The sequence below is a fragment of the Schistocerca nitens genome, chromosome 1 (genome assembly GCF_023898315.1).
Source record: "Schistocerca nitens isolate TAMUIC-IGC-003100 chromosome 1, iqSchNite1.1, whole genome shotgun sequence".
Classification (NCBI taxonomy): Eukaryota; Metazoa; Arthropoda; class Insecta; order Orthoptera; family Acrididae; genus Schistocerca; species Schistocerca nitens.
The window spans coordinates 1,146,389,894-1,146,395,773 of record NC_064614.1 but is presented as its reverse complement, the minus strand read 5'-3'; the positions used below and the strand labels follow the sequence as shown (position 1 = coordinate 1,146,395,773).

The following is a 5,880-nucleotide window of genomic DNA, read 5'->3' as shown; positions in this document are numbered from 1 at the left end:
GTGATCTGACGGCAACTGGTTATCTCCTTCCCTAGATGCTGTAAGAACAACCTTTACAGATTTCTCTGTTAGGATGATTTGTCTGCTTCTCAGGGAAACGATGCATACGAGAAATATCGTGTCACAAATCTTCTCCAATGCCACCACTCAGTAACAAAAGTTGTCTCCGTGTTGACAAAGCGACGACAGAATTGCGGCCCATCGATTTCGTCGCTCTTTGCAATACTGGTTGAGTGCATACAAAAGTAGCTCCTGTGAAAGTTTTTGGTCTATTGTATTGTATTGTATGGAACTGCGGACCTAGAAACGACGAAGCCCCGCAGTGGTACACTACCCCACAACAGGCTACAGCTGTCCGCTCACCCCACCTCCGCCCCACACCGAACCCAGGGTTACTATGCGGTTCAGGCCCCAGTGGACCCCCCGGGAACGTCTCAGACCAGGCAAGTGTAACCCCAATGCTTGCGTGGTAGAGTAATTATGATTTACGCGTACATGGAGGAAGTGTTTGCGCAGCAATCGTCGACATAGTCTAACTAAGGCGTGTGGTCAGCAAACCGCTCTCCCATTCGTTATGATGGTTTTCTTTGACGGAGCCGCTACTATTCGGTCGAGTAGCTCCTCAATTGGCATCACGAAGCTGAGTGCACTCCGAAAATGGCAACAGCGCATGGCGGCCCGGATGGTTACCCATCCAAGTACCGGACACGCCCGACAGCGCTTAACTTCGGTGATCTGACGGGCACCGTTGTATCCACTGCGGCAAGGCCGTTGCCACTTGAGGAGAAAGCTACTCCTAAATAGGGCGATGGCCACCTGCTAGATGGACTGCATGTACATAATCTGATCAAAAGTATTCAGACACCTCCATGTAATGCAGAATATACCATTAGGAGAGAAGGAACTGTCAATATACGAGGGCAGTTCAATAAGTAATGCAACACATTTTTTTTCTGAAACAGGGGTTGTTTTATTCAGCATTGAAATACACCAGGTTATTCCCCAATCTTTTAGCTACACAACACTATTTTTCAACCTAATCTCCATTCAATGCTACGGCCTTACGCCACCTTGAAATGAGGGCCTGTATGCCTGCACGGTACCATTCCACTGGTCGATGTCGGAGCCAACGTCGTACTGCATCAATAACTTCTTCATCATCAGCGTAGTGCCTCCCACGGATTGCGTCCTTCATTGGGCCAAACATATGGAAATCCGACGGTGCGAGATCGGGGCTGTAGGGTGCATGAGGAAGAACAGTCCACTGAAGTTTTGTGAGCTCCTCTCGGGTGCGAAGACTTGTGTGAGGTCTTGCGTTGTCATGAAGAAGGAGAAGTTCGTTCAGATTTTTGTGCCTATGAACACGCTGAAGTCGTTTCTTCAATTTCTGAAGAGTAGCACAATACACTTCAGAGTTGATCGTTTGACCATGGGGAAGGACATCGAACAGAATAACCCCTTCAGCGTCCCAGAGGGCTGAGGGTATGGCTTTAAACTTTTTCTTGGTAGGGGAGTGGGTGTGGCGCCACTCCATTGATTACCGTTTTGTTTCAGGTTCGAAGTGATGAACCCATGTTTCATCGCCTGTAACAATCTTTGACAAGAAATTGTCACCCTCAGCCACATGACGAGCAAGCAATTCCGCACAGATGGTTCTCCTTTGCTCTTTATGGTGTTCGGTTAGACAACGAGGGACCCAGCGGGAACAAACCTTTGAATATCCCAACTGGTGAACAATTGTGACAGCACTACCAACAGAGATGTCAAGTTGAGCACTGAGTTGTTTGACGGTGATCCATCGATCATCTCGAACGAGTGTGTTCGCACGCTCCGCCATTGCAGGAGTCACAGCTGTGCACGGCCGGCCCGCACGCGGGAGATCAGACAGTCTTGCTTGACCTTGTGGCGATGATGACACACGCTTTGCCCAACGACTCACCGTGCTTTTGTCCACTGCCAGATCACCGTAGACATTCTGCAAGCGCCTATGAATATCTGACATGCCCTGGTTTTCCGCCAAAAGAAACTCGGTCACTGCCCGTTGTTTGCAACGCACATCCGTTACAGACGCCATTTTAACAGCTCCGTACAGCGCTGCCACCTGTCGGAAGTCAATGAAACTATACGAGACGAAGCGGGAATGTTTGAAAATATTCCACAAGAAATTTCCGGTTTTTTCAACCAAAATTGGCCGAGAAAAAAAATGTGTTTCATTACTTATTGAACTGCCCTCGTAGAAGGAGGTAGAGAGTATTGTGCTGTCAGTAGAGAAAGAGCAACAGCAGACTTTGTCGCTCAGAAGAGTACAGTGACTTCTAAGGTGGACAGGACAATTAATGCCACCCGAGTAACAAATCTGTCAAGGGCGCAACCCTTCTAAAGCTGCCCGAGTCGACTGCTGGTGATGTGATTGCGAAATGGAACCGCTAACGAACAACCACAGCTAAACAAACAACGGGCAGGCGCTATGTACTGTACAGTCAGGGACCGTAGAACATTGCCGACGGTCGTTGCAAAAAATCGCATGAAATAAGTGGAAGAATTCCAAAGTGCCACAATCAATCCAGCTGACACCATGACTATGCGAACGGAGTTAAAAAGAATGCAGGACAATGGTCGACCATCTCCTCATAAGGCACAAATGTCTGCAGTCACTGCTAAGGGATGCTCGGGAAGATGTAAAGAGCGACGTCACTGAAGAGTGGATAACTGTAAACGAGTGATTTTGAGTGGTGAATCAGGCAATGCGCTGGGACAAGCCGATGGAAGGGTTTTGGTATGGCGAATGCCCGGAGAAAGTCCCCTACCGGTACGGAGGAGGCGGTGTTGCAGTATGATCTTCGTGGTTAAGATGTCGTTCTCTTATTGCACTTAATAAAATGATAAACTCGGAAGGAGACATTTTACAGCACTGTATACTGCATACGAGGGGCGTTTGAAAAGTCCGTGCAAAGTCCGTGCAAAGTCCGAGAGATAGTACCACCGGCGCGTATCGAGGTCATGTTCAGTTGTAGCATCTTTGGAAAGAACGCACACCAAGAGTCAGCCATGCTGGTCTATTTCTTTGTGTTTGCCATTCGTGTGAATTAAGGAAGTCGAGTGATTGTCAAAAAATGGACGTAAAAGAATTTTGTGAGGTGATTAAACATTACTTTATGAAAGGCAAAACGCCTCAGGAGACTAAAGGGAAGCTTGATAAACAGATTAGAACAGTTTATAAGCGGTTTCAAAGTTTTCGGAGTGGTCATATGGGCACAAGTGATACTGAACGTTGTGGACGCCCTTTGGAGTTTACGACCCCAGGAATCATTGATAAAATCCATGATATGGTGATGGATGACAGAAGAGTTAAGGTGCGTGAGATTGCTAGTGCTGTCGGCATCTCTAATGATCGGGTACATAATAGTTTGCATAAACATTTGGACATGAGAAAGCTATCCGCAAGATGGATTCTCATGCTTGACCAAAAACGGAATCGTGTGGAGTGTTGCAAGGATGGTTTGCAGCTGTTCAGGAAGAATCTGCAGGACTTTAAGCGTCGTTTCGTCATTGTGGATGAAACACGGATACATTACTCTACTCCTGAGACCAAACAACAATCTAAACTAAGGGTTACCAAGAGATAATCTGCACCAGAAAAGGCGAACACCTTTACTTCGACCGGAAAGTTTATGACGACTGTCTTTTGGGATTCGCAAGGGATAATCCTCATCGACTATCTGGAAAAGGGTAAATCTATTACAGGTGCATATTATTCATCGTTATAGGACTGTTTGAAAACCGAGCTGCAAGAAAAACGACGGCGATTGGACCGCAAAAAAGTTCTTTTCCATCACAATGCACCAGCGCACACCTCAGCAGTTGTGGTCGCAAAATTAATGGAAATAGGATTCCAACTCTTTTCACATCCCCCCCCCCCCCCCCCTATTCTCCAGACTTGGCTCCCTCAGACTGCTATTTGTCCTTCACTTTGAAGAAATGGCTGACGGGACAAAGATTTTATTCAAACGAGGAGGTGATTGCAGCAACTAATAGCTATTTTGCAGACTTGGACAATTCCTATTATTCGGAAGGTATCAACAAATTAGAACAGCGTTGGACGAAGTGTGTAAGTCTAAAAGGAAACTATGTCGAAAAATAAAAAAAAATGGTTCAAATGGCTCTGAGCACTACGGGACTTAACTTCTGAGGTCATCAGTCCCCTAGAACTTAGAACTACTTAAACCTAACTAACCTAAGGCGATGACTGATTGTATCATCAGGAGAATGCACGCTTTCGTAAAGCAGCATCTGTGAGGCAATTGTTTGTGGACAATAACATTCCTCAAAGGGACTGGCCTGCCCAGAGTCCTGAACTGAACCCAGTGGATCGTTTTTGGGATCAGTTAGAAAGTCAACTTCTCTCCCGACCTCAGCGTTCAACATCGTTGCAGTAACTCATTCCGGCTGTCGGGGAGAACTGAATGTCAGCCCTTCACAGACATTCAGACACCTCACTGAAAGCATTGCCAGCAGAGCTAAAAGCCTCACAAGGGCGAAGAGAGGACACACATGCGATTTTAATACCCACTTCTGAACCGATAAGATATCAGAGAAAAAGAAAAAAACAGAAACAATTACGGTGCTGCACTATGATCATATGAAACGTCATTTTATAAACTAAGTCTGTAATAGTTTCTAAGCACTGAACGCTGGGCCTCCTGAGACTCACAGACGGCAGCCAGTTCCACTCAGAAACAAGTGCCACCATCTCTGCTGGTAAGCGTATCCAAAACAGTTATGCTCCTCAAGGACGTTTCAAAAATGCAATTTCCATTGGTGGGAGTTCAACCAGAACACATGCGCCTGATACGTACTGAGAAGCTTTCGCCACATAGACAACTATTTTTACCAATCTCCAGACAAAAACCTGGAAAGGACCTAGTCCTGTAGACACCCGTAGACGGCATGCTTATAACTACACTCCTGGAAATTGAAATAAGAACACCGTGAATTCATTGTCCCAGGAAGGGGAAACTTTATTGACACATTCCTGGGGTCAGATACATCACATGATCACACTGACAGAACCACAGGCACATAGACACAGGCAACATAGCATGCACAATGTCGGCACTAGTACAGTGTATATCCACCTTTCGCAGCAATGCAGGCTGCTATTCTCCCATGGAGACCATCGTAGAGATGCTGGATGTAGTCCTGTGGAACGGCTTGCCATGCCATTTCCACCTGGCGCCTCAGTTGGACCAGCGTTCGTGCTGGACGTGCAGACCGCGTGAGACGACGCTTCATCCAGTCCCAAACATGCTCAATGGGGGACAGATCCGGAGATCTTGCTGGCCAGGGTAGTTGACTTACACCTTCTAGAGCACGTTGGGTGGCACGGGATACATGCGGACGTGCATTGTCCTGTTGGAACAGCAAGTTCCTTGCCGGTCTAGGAATGGTAGAACGATGGGTTCGATGACGGTTTGGATGTACCGTGCACTATTCAGTGTCCCCTCGACGATCACCAGTGGTGTACGGCCAGTGTAGGAGATCGATCCCCACACCATGATGCCGGGTGTTGGCCCTGTGTGCCTCGGTTGTATGCAGTCCTGTTTGTGGCGCTCACCTGCACGGCGCCAAACACGCATACGACCATCACTGGCACCAAGGCAGAAGTGACTCTCATCGCTGAAGACGACACGTCTCCATTCGTCCCTCCATTCACGCCTGTCGCGACACCACTGGAGGCGGGCTGCACGATGTTGGGGCGTGAGCGGAAGACGGCCTAACGGTGTGCGGGACCGTAGCCCAGCTTCATGGAGACGGTTGCGAATGGTCCTCGCCGATACCCCAGGAGCAACAGTGTCCCTAATTTGCTGGGAAGTGGCGGTG

At 47.8% G+C, this 5,880-nt stretch overlaps 1 pseudogene; it reads right to left on the bottom strand.

The window, feature by feature from the left end:
* Nucleotides 1-658: 658 nt before the first annotated feature.
* LOC126208454 (5S ribosomal RNA) lies at nt 659-776 on the bottom strand (annotated as a pseudogene).
* Between the last annotated feature and the right edge of the window lie 5,104 nt (nt 777-5,880).